Here is an 18129-nt window from a genome sequence, read left to right on the forward strand (position 1 = left end):
AAGCCTGTAATCCCAGCACTTTGGGAGGCCGAGGCGGGCGGATCACAAGGTCAGGAGATCGAGACCACAGTGAAACCCCGTCTCTACTAAAAATACAAAAAATTAGCCGGGCGCGGTGGCGGGCGCCTGTAGTCCCAGCTACTCAGGAGGCTGAGGCAGGAGAATGGCGGGAACCCGGGAGGCGGAGCTTGCAGTGAGCCGAGATCGCGCCACTGCACTCCAGCCTGGGCAACAGCGTGAGACTCCGTCTCAAAAAAAAAAAATAAAATAAATAAAAAAAAAAAATAAAAAAAATGGGCAAATGATATGAACAGACACTTCACAAAAGAAGACATTTATGCAGCTAACAGACATATGAAAAAATGCTCATCATCGCTGGCCATTAGAGAAATGCAAATCAAAACCACAATGAGATACTATCTCACGCCAGTTAGAGGGGTGATTATTAAAAAGTCAGGAAACAACAGATGCTGGAGAGGATATGGATAAATAGGAAGGCTTTTACACTGTTGGTGGGATTGTAAATTAGTTCAACCATTGTGGAAGACAGTATGGCGATTCCTCAAGGATCTAAAACTAGAAATATCATTTGATCCAACAATTCCATTACTGGGTATATACCCAAAGGATTATAAGTCATGCTACTATAAAGACACGTGCACATGTATGTTTATTGTGGGCATATTCACAATAGCAAAGAACCAACCCAAATGTCCATCAATAATAGACTGGATAAAGAAAATGTGGCCCATATATACCATGGAATACTATGCAGTCATAAAAAAGAATGAGTTCATGTCCTTTGCATGGACATGGACTAAGTTAGAAACCATGATTCTCAACAAAATATCACAAAGACAGAAAACCAAACACTGCATGTTCTCACTCATAAGTGGGAGTTGAACAATGAGAACACATGGACATAGAAAGGGAAACATCACACACCGGGGCCTGTTGTGGGGTGGGGGGCTGTGGGAGGGATAGCATTAGGAGAAATACCTAATGTAAATGATGAGTTGATGAGTGCAGTAAACCAACATGGCACATGTATACCTATGTAACAAATCTGCACATTGTGTACATGTACCCTAGCACTTAAAGTGTAATAATAATAAGAAAAATTTTAAGTATTATATAGGTGCAAATAAATAATATCTCTTAAAATGTCTAAAGTTTTAATGTATAATATATTCTCACCACAAATTTGTAACAATAAGATTATTTTAAATTCATTATATTTTTAGAAATAAAAATTAAATCTAAATAAATCATGTGTTACAGAAGACATTAAACTAGTAATTAAATATATTCACCCAAATGGTGACAAAAATAGTACATAACACACTTGTAGAATCCAGCCAAAGCATGAAAGCATGAAACTTCGTGAACTTTATTTATGCATTAGTAGAAAGAAGACTGAAAATGCTTAAGCTAAACATTTACCCAAAAGGTTCAAAAATGAATTGCAAAATAAACCCAAAGAAAGTAGAAGAAACAAAATAGAAAAAAAAATTTACAATAAAAGGAATCATTGAAAGAAAACAGGGGTTTATGAAAAGGCTAACAATGTTAACTTGAAAAAAAAAACAAAGAGAAAGAGCAAGAGAGAGAAAGAATAATAAAGAGAAATGGGGTGAGAACAGAGAGAGAAAAAATAAAGACATTTAACAGATAACCAAATTTCATGAACAGCTTCATGGTAATTCTGAAAATGTTAAATGTCTAGTTTTTTGTGAAAATATAACTTACTGGAACTATAGAAGAACTAGAAAACCTGACTAGTATTATAAACATTAAATGAATTGAATTGGTAATAAAATTCTTTGCACAATGATTACCTCAAAGCCAGATGTATTAATCAGTAAGTGTTTCAAAAAGGAAACGATTCTAATTCTAGAGAAATACTGGTAAGATATACCAGAAGTTATTATATATATTTATATTTATTATTTATATATACTTACAATACATAATCTGTAAATACATATATATATGATTTTATGAAGTTGACACAACCTTGATACCAATGTTCTGAAAATGACAATAAAAAATGGAAAAGTACAGACCAATTTCACTCATTAACACATGCAAAAGTTCTAAATGAAATATTAGCAAGCTGCATTGAGCAACGTACAAACATCTAATTGAATAGCTAGATTTATTATAGGAAGATAAGTTTGGTTTAATCAAAAATAATCAACATAATCACTGATTTAATAGATTTAAAAATTCTTTTAATCCTCTAAATAACTATAGAAAAAGTAATACAATTCAAAAAATGTACACACACACATACACACACATAAAGAGAGAAAATGTATATTTATTATATAAATTCTAAGCAAGCCTGGAGTAGAAGGAATTTTTTTTAATGTGATAAATAGGTTATACAAAATGAACTACCAGGAACATACTAATTAATAGTAAAACATCAGAATATTTATCTCTTTGATACGTAGAACAAGACAAGAATGCCCCTTAACACTACTTCCATTCGTGGAATTCTTCCACAGTACTATGGGAAAAGAATGAATAAAAAATGTGAAAAAAAGAAAGAAGAAAAAATTTCAATTATTCTCAGAATATATCTTTGAATGTGTTAAAAATTCAAAAATTATTGGCAGAAAATTATAACTAATAAGGAGTTTAGTAAGATTGGTAGATGCAAAGTTACTGTAAAAGATAATTTTATTACAAAATGCACAAAACAAAAACAAAAAAGAAAGGAAATATTTAAAAAGGTATCAATATGTCTATTAACTAGAAAACAATATTAAAATGTATAAAACCTATAACAGGCAAGTTCCACAAATTTTAAAAGAGACATTAGAGAAGTTGTAAATAAACTGAGATATGTGCTGTTTATAGACAGTGCTCTCTATATATGTCAATTTTCCACCCAAAAATCCCAATGGATATTTTAAGTATATTGAAAGTTTTTATTGGGATTGATTTATATGGAAATGCAAAGGGCCAAATTACACAAGATACTCAAAATAAATGATTCCAGCAGGAACTTACACTATAGGTATCAATACTCAAGTAATTAAAGCTATTGAGCACTAAGATAAGAAATAATAACAAACCAATAGAAAGAACAAAGATCAGAAAACTAATACACGTATAATGGACAATTGATTTACCAACAAGATATGAATGCAGAGTAATAGGAAATAGATTTTTTCAATGAAAGTGCTGCATCAGTTGGCAATCAAACTGGAAAAAACACAAAATTCACTTGCTCATAGTTTATACCTTATAAAAGAATTCCAGGTGGATTATTGATCTAAAAGTCAACAGCAGAACTAGTAACTTTCTAGAAGATAATATAAAAGCATATCTCTATGATCTTGAAGTAATGAAATATTTTTAATCCAAAATGATACCAAGTAGTAAAGAGGTGTTAAAGATTGATGTTTTCCTTCAAATTTAAAATGTCTCTGTATCAAAGAAACATTAAACAAGTTACAAGACAAATGACAGAGACATTTTCTTTTCCTTCTTATTACTTTTTTCCATTCATTTCCTTCTTTTTCTTTTCTCTTTTCCCTTTTCTTCCTCTCTTCCTTTGTTTCTACCTCCTTCCCTTCTTTTCTTCTCCCCTCCCCTTCCTCTCATTGTCTTCCTCAGTCATTTGCATGATATGTAAATGACAAAGGCTCAACTGTAACTTATCAGCATAAGTTACATATGACACAAAAAAGACATGACCCAAAGGGAAAATGGGCACTTCTCAAAAGAGGGATTTTTAACGGTCCATACACATAAAAAAATTGCTCAGAAAAATTCAAATTTAAGCCACAAGAAAATACCATATATGTCGGGGTGCGGTGGCTCATGCCTGTAATCCCAGTACTTTGAGAGGCCGAGGTAGGTGGATCATGAGATCTGGAGTTCGAGACCATCCTGGCCAACACGGTGAAACCCCGTCTCTACTAAAAATACAAAAAATGAGCCGGGCGTGGTGGCATGCAGCTGTAGTCCCAGCTACTCTGGAGGCTGAGGCAGAAGAATCACTTGAACCCAGGAGGCAGAGGTTGCAGTGAGCCCAGATCATGCCACTGCACTCCAACCTGATGACAGAGCGAGATTCCATCTCAAAAAAAAAAACAAACAAATACCATATAGAACAGCTGGGTGTGTTTGTGAGGGTGTTTCTGGATGAGATTAACATTTAAATAAGTAGAGGGAGGTAAAACAGATTGCTCTCACCAATTTTGGTAGGCATCTTTCAATTCATTGGAGACTAAATAGAACAAAAGGGAAAATTTGCTCTCTTTCCTAATTGCTTAAATTAGAACAATGGTGTTCTCTTGCCCTTGGCTAGAACTTAAACCATCAGTGATCTTGGTACTAGAGCCTTCAGACTTGTACTAGTACTCACATCATCAGGTCTCCAAGTTCTCGGGCCTTTGGACTCAGACTGGAAGTATATCACCAGCTTTCCTGGATCTCTACCTTATGGATGGCAGGCTGTAGGACTTATCAGTCTTCATAATTGTGTAAGCCAATTTATTTTAATACATATGTGTTTGTGTGTGTGTGTGTCCCATTTGTCCTGCTTCTCTGGAGAACCCTAATACAGTCATCTAACTGGCAAAACTATAAGCATTACAGTACCAAATATTGCTAACGGTAAAAGAAAATGAACTTTCAAGCAAGAGTTTTCCTCCTGTATTTATACCCTAGGGACATGCATGCACATGAATCAGCACACATATTCAGATTACTTATGGCAGCATTGATTTTATTTTGTAATAGCAAACGAAGGGAAGAATGACTGAGAAAGAGGACAAGATAGAGGGGAAGGTGAAAGGAAAGAAGGAGGAAGCAAAGAAAGGAAAGGAGAAGGGGAGGAGATAAAAGGAATAAAATAAAAGGAAGGTAAAAGAAATAATATAAACACTCATCAATATTAAATAAATAGGAAAAATAACTGATGACATATTCATAACTTGTCATATATACACATATTACAATACTATACAACAATAAAAATAATCTATAGATTTATGTATAAACTTTACACACATAATATTGAGCTAAAGAAGCAAGACACAAACACATATATACAGAATTATTCCATTCACATAAGATTTAAAAACCAGGAAAACCCATATTATTTAAGGATGCATGCTTGGTGTTAAAATAAAATTCAGTATAGTGGTTACCTTTGGGGCAAGTAGGAAAGAGGTTTTTTGTGTGTTGGCTGCATTCTGTCTTGATTTATATGGTATTCATATACGTGCTTGCTTTATAATTGTTATATGTTTTATGTAGTTTTCATCATTTGTGTTATATTTGCCAATTTTTAAAATAAATTATTAAAAATAGCAATGCATGGAAAATCTTTATAAATAAATCTTTATCTAATTTTCTTAGTATAAATTTTTAAAAATTGGAATTACTGGAACAAATGGAATAGATATTATTCTAAAGTTCTTGTAGATGATAGACAGGTAGGTAGATGGATGGATGGATGGATAGATAGATAGATAGATAGATTTCTTTAAAATCATCTACCAATTTATACTTTCACCACAGTTAATGAGATTGATGATACTCTCAAACTCTTGTTAGTGTGTTTTGCAACTTTGCTCAAAATTGGCAAAAGTAGATGAAAAATGGAAAAACAAATATACATGGGCTTTTGTGCTCTGATCGAAGACTCATTTAAGTACAGCTATCTTATTCGTGTCCTACTCTGCTCCAATAAAAACAAAATAGAGAGCTTAGTCTACAACTGAGCCAGAAAATGGCTTTAAATGGTCTTCTGATTTACTTCCCTTCTACACACACAGAAAATGGTTTTAAATGGCCGTCTGATTAACTTCCTGTCTATACACACAGAAACACACACACACACACGCACGCAGGACAACATATACTTTATTTCTGGCTCCTTGACTCTCCCCTGACCCTTCGATCAGGACTGATATTCTGTTTTGTCCCCTGAGTTCCAACATAGTCTTCTCATTATTTTCCTTTTCCTTTAAAAGCTTCACTTGGTGAAAATGCTGTTGACCTCTCTAGTTTTTAGTAAAGCCTAAGAATGTCATTAACTCTTGGCTAAAAGTCTAGGCCATACTAACATGATACACCTGAATCCGACTCTCTACTCCATCACACCATGCCATAAGAATTTAGCAAGTATTGTTGAATTATGAACACACATGTAAATATTTCTCACTTTTTTCATTACCATTTTAATGAAAATAACCATTATTGCCCCAATATAGCATATACTTTATACACATATATCTTAAACATTTTCCATTTTTCAAGAATTCAAATACATAACAACATTATCATCTTGAGGACACAAAGAACACAACATGGAGGAAGACTGAGAAAATAGCTTCCCAGTATTTAGTCACTAGTGATTCTACAGATTTTCTTTAGTGTTTTCTACTAGAATTTTAATATGTCCTGTCATGGCTCTGCAAGAATAGAGTTGCCTGGGAAAGGAGACAATGAAAAAAAAAATGGACCCAAAGTTAGAAAATGTTAAGAAGGAAATCCAAGAAAGTAATATATTTTGAACCTAAATATAAGGACTCCCTTCCACCAGAGTGTACATAAATACAAGGACTCCCTTCCGCCAGAGTGTACAAATAGGTGTAAAAGAAGCAATTATATCTTCCCATTTTATCCTCAAAATTGGCCATTTAGAAACAAAACAGATAGTACCCATTCATCTGAGACGCAGAACCGTTTTCATAGCATTGGAAAAGGAATGTCAGGGCACAGGGAAAGGAAGTGGTGGGAGAACAACTTGCTTTGAGATACCCTGAGTTATATCTATCAAAAACATGGGCAAAACCTGTCACAGGTAAATCTGTGACCCTCCAACATCTTTCATAAATTACAATGTATGTAATAGCAGCTTTCTATTGAAGAGTTACATGAACTGAGAAGATATATTTATGGAAAAGAGCCAGATATTCAGGCAGCAAGACCATGTGAGAACTGAACAAGAATTTCAAGTACTTTGAACCTCTTCGCTCTACAGATCAGGTTAAAAACATCCTTCAAATTTAGGTTAAATGACCTTAGGGCAAATACAAAGTAATGCCTTTGTTTCAAATGTAGCAACTAGATGGAGCCAAAAGAAATTAAACACTCCTATGGAATATCACTTGGAAGATGTTGCACAATTCAACAAACAGAAAAGAAGAGTCAAGGTGCCACCAACACAACCCTCTTATCATAGAAAGAAGCATTATTTTCAAGTAAACATGGAACATTCACTAAAAGAAATAATCTGGACCATAAAACAAGTCTTAAAAATTTTTAAAGATTGAAGTCATACAGAATATATTCTCTGGCTTCAGTAGAATTAAGCTAGAAATCAACAAGAAAATAATATTTGGTATAAGCTACACATACAATTTGGACCAAAAAAGAAATTGCTGTGAAAACTAGAAAATTCTTTGAAATCAATAATGAAAATATGACAAATCGAAATGTGTGGAATGCAGCCAAAGCAGTACTTAGAAGGAAATTTGGAGCTTTAAATATGTATATTCACTTTGAAAAAGATAGCAACCTGTACACTCAAGATCTCTGCAGTTGACGTTGTGTATATTAATCTTCAATTTCAAAAGTTTAGACAAACAAGAAATCATCTGAGTTTTAAAATTATTTGAATAGGCTCAGATTTTAAATGGTAAATGGAGACCTGTGAAACTCTTTACTGATGTCAACCATATTATGTCTAGGACAATCTTTAGAAAAGATCCCGTTAAACCCTCAGTTGTCTCCCAATTTGTACTCCCATGTTGATTTCTCTATGATTCTATGGAGAATATAATTCTTATTCTGCCTCATTTACCATTGATTATTTAAGTTCTTAGGATTTTGGAGCCCATCTTAATGTTACCCTCAGTTAAATAGTATTAATAGCTGTTATTGTGGTTCTCTATACATAGTTGACTTAGAAACACGTGTTTACTGAAAATATTGTATGCTTAGCATAATTGAGAGTCAAATTTAATTTGGTTCAAATGCATCTTGTTGGTTCTTCATTTTCAAATTTATTGACACTTCACCATTGATTTAATCTAAACTTACCTGCCTTTTCCCCTCCTTAGTGAAAAAGAAATATCTCCAAATTATATATAATTTGAAAGTGGTACTTTCATTTTACCTTTTACTAGAGTGTACTTAACAAGATATTTTCTTCTTCCACTTCCATGAACAACTATTTCTTTTTCTCCCTGCTTTCCCATTAGAATGTTTAAAGACAATTTACCAACCTGGTTGCACTTGACTGCAAACACATTAGAACAAGAACAAAGAAGCATAGCTTTTAAGAACTATAGATACAAGTAGGTCATCACTGAAATGATATTTAGTGTCATTTGGAGTGTAAAAGAGAACAACTTCTTGACTTTGAATTTGAGTTTCTATTCATAGCTGTGGGGGAAATTTAATATCAGAAACTCATTCTAGAACATTTTGTGAACATGAAAATAAAAAAATATATGTTATAAAATACAACCATTGCTTAAAATATAAGTCATTGATAAGTTTAAAGACAAATTCTCATGTCATAAGTTCTAGTTTACTGTGGATCAGCTGAAAGATTTACACACAGGACCACCATCAACCATTTCCACATTTCTGGCAAATGCATACTAAGCAGTGTGAGGAAAAAATAGTCCAGCATACAATAGGGAAAAAAGCATAATCTAAATATATAAAATAAATATTTTCTCTTGCATATACTCAGTGGTTCCTCATTTTGGAACCACATTATACCAATACAATATCCAAAAATTTGGAAAATTTCTATGTTATTTTAACATAGTATTGATTTGGATTTTTCTCTCTAAACAAGAGTTCAATAGATTTGTTTTGTTATAAAACAACATATCCCCATTATATATAATTTAGAAAATACAGAATAATGGAAAAGCTAATCATACATACTTCCATTATCCAGAGATAGTTATTATTATGTCAGTGCTTATTAATCTTCTTTCATGTTTATTATTATTTTGGTGGGATTGGGGGAGGGTTAATTGCACAATTATGGCTACATTGTTTAAATCTGTCTATGCTATTTTAATTACTTAGGCTGTTTTAATCTTAGTACATAGTTGTTCAGAAACTTCATTTACATAGCTTCATAATTCATTACAAATTGGCTGTGCAACAGTTTACTTTAGCAGTTCTCAATATTTTTAACTTTTAATTTGTTTATCCTGCCATTTTTCTTCCTTAAATCTTTTTTATGTTTATGATTTTATCTTAGGATAGATTATGAAAAGTATAATACATAAATGAAAGGTACAGGTATTTTTAAGGCCCTTTTTTTTCTGTTACCAAATTGATTTTGATAAAGTTTATACCAGTTACTATGTTGTAAATATTTGTCCCCTCCAAAACTCGTGTTCAAATTTAATTGCCATTGTAACAATATTAAGAGGTGGAACCTCTAAGAGGTGATTAGCCCATATGGGATCAACCCTCAAAGGTGGAATTGGTGCCCATATACAAGGTCTAGTGTGGTCCCCTCTTGCTCTCTTGCCTTCTGCCATGGAATGACACAGCAAGAAGGCCCTCCTCAGATGGTGGCAGCTTGATCTTGGACTTCCCAGCCTCCAGAACTGTAAGCCAATAAATTTCTGTTCTTTATAAATTACCCAGTCTCAGGTATTCTATTATAGCAGAATTTAAGTTCTAATACATCAGTTTACATATTAAATGCAACAAATGAAAGTATCACTTCAAATCATCTCAAGATTATTTTTAATATTTGCTAATTTGAACATAAAAATGTCATTGCTATTTCTCACTTGACTTGACAATCTGGTTTATATTAAAGTAAAACATTGAGAAAATTGTCTAATTATTCGATAAGAGACTTCTACGGAACACAAGTTCAATGCCCTTTTTAGAATTTGCTCAAAAGTTCACTGTCTGCCCAAAGTTAGACATCCCAAATAGTCAAGATCCTTAAACTCCTATTGCATTTCAATCTTTCAAGTAAACTTTTTAAAAACTTAAACTATTTAAAGGAAAACAGTCATGATCTGGGTTTCCAATGGCAAAAGCCAACAGAAATTTTATCAGGAGCAAGTATTCTACCCAGCAGTGTTGAAATTGAAACATCATTATTTACACGCTTATTTATAACATTTTTTATTCATTTGGATTATACCTACCTATTATTTAAAACACACACACACACACACATACACACATTTTTCAACATATAATTCAAAGCAATGTAAAGTTTCTATTGTCCCTAACTGGCATCCTGTGGGGAAGATAACTATCTTATTCTGTGTTAAAACAGCACGTTATATGGTTAGCACAATAACTCATGTCTCAAAAAGTACTCTTTGAAATATTATATACAGAATTTGTTTGTCTCCATTTAGTGCACACACAACTGTCTCCATTTGTTTAGTTGTCAAAATAAAATACTACTAAAATAATAGCATATTTCCAAATGAGATAGAAATGGTTAAACTCTTCCTTTTATAATTGAAATTTGCCATGTTTAAGTGCCTAAATGTAATTATGGAAAAAAAGAAATTTCCTCTGCTTATATACAAAGTAATATTTTAGTGTAATAGTCATCTTGAATTGAAATGAGTTTACCTGTGTAGTGTAGATGACCAGCATGCATTTTAATCCTATTTCCTGTATAAACAGCAATTCAGAGTCTATGACAAGAAGGCAATATTTCTATAGTATTATCCAAGTACAGAGCATGTTGTTCTCGTAATATCCTCTGTCACTTGCCCTTCTTGCAGAGATTACAGCTCTTTCTTGCCTCATTAAAACTCAGGGAACATGCTGATGTAATTTTCTTTTACTCACTAAAGCTTACCATTTTTAATTGAATCAGAATACTTGAACTTTTAGAAATTTTAAGATTTATTTTCTGTATTTCTAGGCTTATTTTTCTTAATTATTTGTGCATTTTGCTGTCAGATACATTTTTAAAAATTAGTTTGCCTTTGCACTTAAAATAAGTATTAATTCTCATGAGTGAATCTCTGTATGGTGAGAAAGGAAAAGTGATATGAAAAAGAGAAAAAATATAGGTACATGTGATGGTTTTTTTCTTTAACTTATTTTATATGCTTCCTGACACTGTGGATACAACAGAGAAAGGGGTCCACTGTTTTTTTCTCCATTCTTTTTGTGTGTGCATTCATTTGCTTTATTTTTATTAATCATATTGTTTTTATTATCATTACTACTGACCAAATAAAAAGTTAAATACTATATGTAGGGCATAAAGCACAATACTACAATAACTACCTATTTTCTTACCCAGTTTAGAAAATGAAACTTTGTCACCATTGGGAAGACTGCTCCCTGATACTACACATTTTCTGCTCCATCATAAGTAACCACTTCCCTGAATTTTGAGTTTAATATTTCCTTCTTTCATATAATTTTACCAAATATGCTATACATATTTATTTCTTTCAATAAGATATTCTTTACTTTTTATGAATATGTATATTATGTTTTCGCTTCCAAATCTTCTGTCTTGTTTTTTGACTATTATATTTCTGAGATTGATGCATGTTGTGTTTAGCTATAGTTCATTTCACTGTTGTACAGCATTCTACTGTGTGAATATACATTCCTTTATACCTTCTATTAATAATAGATTGCTTGTTTTGAGTACTTTGCTACTGTAAATAAAGATGCTGCAAACAGTTTGCACATGTCTTCTAGTACACATGTGCAAATCTTTCTCTAGTGCAGTGGTTCACACATTTTAGCTGTATCAGGATCACCTGAAGGGCTTATTTAAACACGATTGTTGAGCCTTGATCTTAGTGTTTCTAATTTTGTATGGCTGTGATGGGTCCCAAGATTTTATATGTCTAGCAAGTTCCTAAGTGATGCTGATGCTGCAGATCCGGGAACTAACTCTAAGAACAACTGCCCTGGAGTATATAGCTATGAGTAGAATTGCCTGGTCATGAAAAAACAGCAATCTCAAATTTATTATATAATGCCATGTTATTTTCCATATATTGCATTATATCAATATAGACTGCCACCAGTAATGTGTATAAATGTTTTGATTTCTCCATATCCTTGCCAATATCTGTTAGTGTTATATTTTTTAATTCCTGCCAAACAGGTAGGTGTGACCTATTGTCTCCCTACAGTTTTGTTTTTCACTTCCCTAATTGAACAATAAAGCTGAGTGTATTTTCATATATTTGTTAACCATATATTCTTGCTCTTAGTTCCTTTTCTTCATTTATCCATTCGATTAGATTTATTTTTCTTACCAATTTACAGAATTTTCTCTATGATCTTTTAATGAGACTCTTACATTCCATTTTTATTACCTACTATTTTTTCTTGAAGGGTTTAGGAGAAAATTGCTTGTATTTTTTCATCCATTTTGCTTAAAGGCTGAACACTTAGTTTCTTTGTAGGTGCTCAATATAGGTGTGAAAATAACCATAGAATTATTTACTAAAAGCTTATCTATACCAAGTGTCATATTATCTGATGAAGACTCATTCACTCCAAAACACTGCTCCAAAGTCAAAGCACAGCTTTTTCACTTGTTCTCCTATATTAGCCTCCCATCACTCCCACTCTACCTCCTCCTCTCCCACTTCTACCTTGTCTCTCCTACAGCTATTCCCCACTAAACACCCAGACTAATCTTTGCAAAGCACAAATCAAATCATCTCCTTCTCTGTGCAAATCCCTCCAATGGTTTCCCTTTATTGCACTTAGAATAACATTTCATTCTTTGTCGTGGTCAAAAAAACCCAGAAATACTTCTCCATTCTTATTTTTGCCATTTTTCCCTTAAATAACCAAAGTGTAGCCATTCTCACCTTGCTGTTTCTCAAACGGTCTAAATGTATTCTTCTTCCAGCAATGCCCTTTTCCCAGACATTCCTCAGAAGGGCTATCCAGACGACCCCATTTAAAATAGTTCTCTCTTCCCTTCTTCACACACATATATTCCCCACTCTTGCTGTATTTCTTTTCACAGAACTTTTCAACATCTGACATTATATTAGATATTTAATTTTTAATCATCTCCCTTCGTCCTCTAATAAAATGTAATCACAATAGGCTAATAAGATTTTTTTATTCATCCTAATATCTCAATGCCTAGGAGAGTTCCTAATAACAACTATGTTCTTTACAAATATTTACTATATAAGCTAATGAGTTCTCACACAATCCTCACAGTCCTTTTAGCTATATAATTCTTGAAAGCAGAGACCGGATAATATTCATCTTTATGCCGCTAGGATCCTAATACATGCTCTACAACACATTTAATCACTCAATAAAACTATACAAGCCAATTAATAATGCACAAAGTAGGATTAGGTTTGTTTCACAGATAAGAAAATTGTAGTGCTTGCTTAAAAACACAGGACTCTGTTAGTTTTTAAAGCTATTCCGCTGTGCCACATTCTCTCTCAGCTTTACATCACAGCACACCAATGAGACACTGCAATCAAGATGACCAGATGGGTTAGGACGGTTCACACCAGTAACACAGCCTGAAAAACCTGTGACCACCAAAGAGCCCAGGAGATGAATTAGAATCCTCACTTTCCTATTTCTAAAGGAAGATCTTTTTCCATCTTCTATCACTTGGAAACACCTAAGGGAGAGAATATTTCTTCATTTGTTCAAAGTAGCCACATACTTTGGTAATATTTGAAAGGAATGGTAAGTTTTATAATGTTTAAATTTCATTGAGATATTTCTTATTTTGAATGGTGATTTGGGTGCAGATGTTTAACTCTGTCCTCTTCTAAGTTCCCACCAAAATGGCAAACACAAAAATATCTAGAAAACCTCTACATAAATCCTGGAAACAAGCAAAATGAGACCATATATATGCCAGAAATTTCAGGGAATTTCTGTTAGAAATACAAATCCAGATTAAATTAATTCATCTGGGATTAAATACATGTAAATTAAAAGAATATTTAATATAAATATAAAAAGGTAAGATTAAGAAGAATCAATGATCAAACAGGAAAAAAATCCCTACACTGAAAACAGAATTAAAGCATCAGATCAAAAAAAAATTTTTTTTCAAGTACTAGGCTAAGATTTTCATTTTGTTTGTTGTTAATTTCAAAGCCACCATTTAAAGTGAAATCTATACATTTCCATGCAGAAAGAAAAAGTAGCCTTTAAAATGACAAATAATAGAGAAATGCTTACTTCAGTTTAAAATAACTTGAAACATTTTAATTAGAAGTTCAGAGATCTATTGTACAACATGGTGACTAGAGTTAATATAATGTATTCTTGCATTCTAAGAAAGTGGATGTAAAGTGTTTTTGGCACAAAAATGAAAGATAACTATGTGGGTTATCATTTGTCATTTATCTGTCATTAGAATCTCTCCCTTTCACAGGAGATTAATCTATTTGTCATTATCTATTTGTCGTTACAATTATCTTCCTTACACAAAAGACGCAATGTTAAGAAACAATAGAGTAAGGTCTTAAGAATGTGTCACCTACCTAAATGATAATATGTGAATAAGAGCAAAAGAAAAAATTAAGAACTCTAATAAAAATAGCAAAGAAGAAGTATGAAAATAGTGAGTAATAAAATTAGCGAAACTTAAAATTAGGTATAAGATTGTTCTTAGAAAAGTTACAAAACAAAATGTCCCAAAAAAAATTCTATAAAGAGAAGAGACTCTTGCAAAATCTTACTCCAAAATCTTCTAAATAAATCTTGGAGATCACAGGAAGAAAGGATGAAGAAAACTGTCAAATTATCTGCTCACACAAAGGGAAGGTGTGCCAGTCCTTGTCCAATTTTCTCTCAGATCTACTGTTTGCCTTACCCTGGACCATTCTGTATTACAGGGAAAGATTCCTACGGCCAGCATTTCTGGCTGGGGTTAGCATATTAAATAAGTTAGGAGGAAATAAGAGAGTAGAAAGAAAGGAAAATCAGGAAGATTTTCCCCTACCTCTGCCTTGAGTGGCATCTCTAACAGCAGCTGCAAATCCATCATCGTACCAGCTTCGGCCAGGTGACCTGAACAATGATAAAAACATATTATATGAAAAGAAGGTGAGTTATGCTATCTTCCAAAAAATAATTATCTAGATGAAAATGCTATAATTCCAAATTGAATATTACATCTGGAAGTTATTCCTATAAATATAAGAAAAGGAATATTGTTAGATTTATTGCTGGCATTTTAATAAAAGCTCTCATTTCTCATTCTAAGAGTCTTTTCATAGATATCTTTTAAAAAGGTCTGTTTTTAAATTGACAGATAAAATGATACTAACTGTGTACAACATGATGTTTTGGAGTATGTGTACATTGTGAAATGAGTAAATTTATCTGATTGTTAACATGTGCATTATCTCACATAGTTATTCATTTTTGTGCCAAAAACACTTTACATCCACTTTCTTAGAATTTTTCAAGAATACATTGTATTAACTCTAGTCACCATGTTGTAAAATAGATCCCTGAACTTACTCCTCCTAACTAAAATGTTTCACATTATTTTAAACTGAAGTAAGCATTTCCCTATTAATATTTGTTTATCTGTTTATTTTAGTTCCCGAGTTTTGCTGCTATGAAAAGAAAAAAAAATACATCATAATGCAATAAATATTCTTGGGTGTGTATGTGTGTAAGCAAATCAGGGCGGGTGATCATATTTAAAGGAATGTATTTCCAAGATTATAAAATTGTTCTGTCAAAAGATATGTACAGATCACTTTTCCAAAACGGCAGAAATTTTTCACCTAACCACTAGCAGTAAAAGAAAATATTATTCTGTTAGCATCCCTACCAGCAACAGATTTTACCATACTTTTAAATTTTTGCCAGTCTTATGAGTATAAAGAGATATATAGATTTTACTTCAATTTACATCTCCACAGTTACTAACAAAACCTGGAGACATTTTATATTGGCAACTTCGATAGCAATTTTGTAAATTGTTGTTCATATACTTTTCCTATTGGGCTTTTAACATTGTTGTTTTAGTTCATAAGATCTCTTTTTGTCATAGATAAGTGTTTCCAATGCTTTTTACCTCATGACAACCAGAGAATTATATTTCTATATCATCATGGGGTAAACTGACTTAGCTGCAAATGTCTGTTTGTACCTTACCATGGGTAAATGGACTATGAGGCTGCTATTGACTGGGCTACAGTAGCCTGGAGATCCTAGCCACCTTCCAGATGAAAGGAATTCCAAAAGAATCAACATCTTGTCAGAGCTGTAACTCCTATCTGGTCTGATCACATGAGGTATTATTATAAAAAGTCTCCTAATTTATTATTTATTTAACTATTGACCTTATCCATCTAAAATTTTTACATTTTGTATGATCTAAAAATTTTACATTTTGTGTTGAAGCGTTCAGATTCCATGCCTTTTAAGTAATTTCCTTTCACTTCTGAATTTTGCTGTAGCTTTTAAAAGGTTTTCATCCAAGTTTTTACAAACCACATATTATAAAACTCTACCATTATTCTCCCTGCATGTGAACATTTTAGAGGATACCAAAGTAAAGAACGAAAATAAGAGAAACTTCTAATTTATGACAAATTATAGATACTTGTACTGGCTAAAATGAAACTAACATAAAAAAATCTGAAATACTTTGAATTAGGCACTATTTTAATATTTTTAAGAGAAAAGAATATGGTGTCATCTAAAAAGCTGGGACATTTTTGTTTTAGGTGCTGCTCAGTCCCTGATGTGGGAAGTCTAACAGTTTCTCAGGATCTCAGTGTTAAAACGTAAAAGATGTTTATTCCATTAAACAAAGTCATAGAGATTTCTTGCCACTCTAACAATCTGCAATTCTACTAATTTGCTGAGAATTACATGTTAATCATTCAGAAGAAACCAAAGGAAATATATTTTTGGTAGTATTTCCTTGGGGAAGCCCAGTGAAGATAATTCCCAGTGTTAGAAACTCGATTTTTATGTCACCCATGAGATTTCACAGTTTACAAAAAGTATTACCTCAGGGATATGTATTTAAAAAGAAATTCAAAAGACATAAATAAATTATGGAACACTAGGCAACTTGTAGAGGCATTTTGTCCATTCTTTTCATGTTATGCAACAGACTTTCATGAATCAAGATCAGTGTTCAAAATAAAGAGAGACATCAAAGCCACACAAGTATAACTGAAAATTGCATAGATTCTTAAGAATTACTGGAACTTGGGCTGATAATTTAAACAAACAAACAAACAAAATACTAGACTGCTTCCACAACACTGACCAGAATCCAATCCTTATTTGATTCTGACAAAATTCCGTTAATCTTTCATCATTTTAATAGTTTCACTGATTTTACTGAGAGCCATAATTTATCATTTTTAATACAGTGCATACCCTAGGACAAAAAGGATGTTATTGCTATTATAAAAGTTGATCATATGCCCATTAATACTAACATCTGAACAAAATATCTTTGCTCTAATCACAGATGAAATTTGCTTCTTCTCCCCTTTCCTGTTCAAGACATGTTTCGTCTGCCTCCGAAGGATCCCTTTAAAATCTCTCTCCAAATGAAGTTCATTTAAGTGAGCTAGCATAGATGACCCTAAGAAAAAATCAAAAGAATCTAGCTTTCAAGGTCTAACTCTAGTCTGGACCCTTTTCCTCTAGGAAATCTTTCCAGATTACCCAAGCTACAGTGTTGTCTCCTCTAAATTCACAAAACTCTTTATCTAAATCGCTCACTTAGAAATTAATTGCATACTCTTGTTTTCACATTGCACTTTCATTGCAGACTCCCTTTTTTTCCCATTTTACTTTCAGGTTTAGATTTCTATTTATTTTTTCAAACCTTTATAGTTTTTCTTCCCAAGTAATCTCTAACTAAGATAGTTGAGGACAGAACTTTTGTTGCAATCTTGAGACCCAACTCCAATCAATTTGAATAATATCAGAGCAACAGAAAGGACAGAGTGAACATGGCCCAGTAGAATTGGAAGCTAGAATGTGGAAGACATCAAGACTTCCCTATTCTATCTATTGTCTTTTCTTTCATTGGTTTTAATTCTTTCTGGCTGCAGTTCACTGGGAGGGGAAAATAACCAGAAGAAAAAAATGGCCACTGATAATTGCAGGCTGATTTTT

The 18129-nt window shown here is 32.6% G+C and overlaps 1 long non-coding RNA gene across 8 annotated transcripts in view; it reads right to left on the reverse strand.

The window, feature by feature from the left end:
* Nucleotides 1–18129, reverse strand: part of LOC106997085 (uncharacterized) — a 219838-nt gene that overhangs the window by 167048 nt on the left and 34661 nt on the right. For all 8 annotated transcript variants that reach the window (XR_013414527.1, XR_013414526.1, XR_013414522.1 and 5 more), the window contains exon 2: nt 14969–15036. This is a non-coding gene — a long non-coding RNA (uncharacterized LOC106997085). The remainder of the gene's footprint in view (nt 1–14968; nt 15037–18129) is intronic.

This window comes from Macaca mulatta, chromosome 2 (assembly GCF_049350105.2).
Source record: "Macaca mulatta isolate MMU2019108-1 chromosome 2, T2T-MMU8v2.0, whole genome shotgun sequence".
NCBI classification, from domain to species: Eukaryota; Metazoa; Chordata; class Mammalia; order Primates; family Cercopithecidae; genus Macaca; species Macaca mulatta.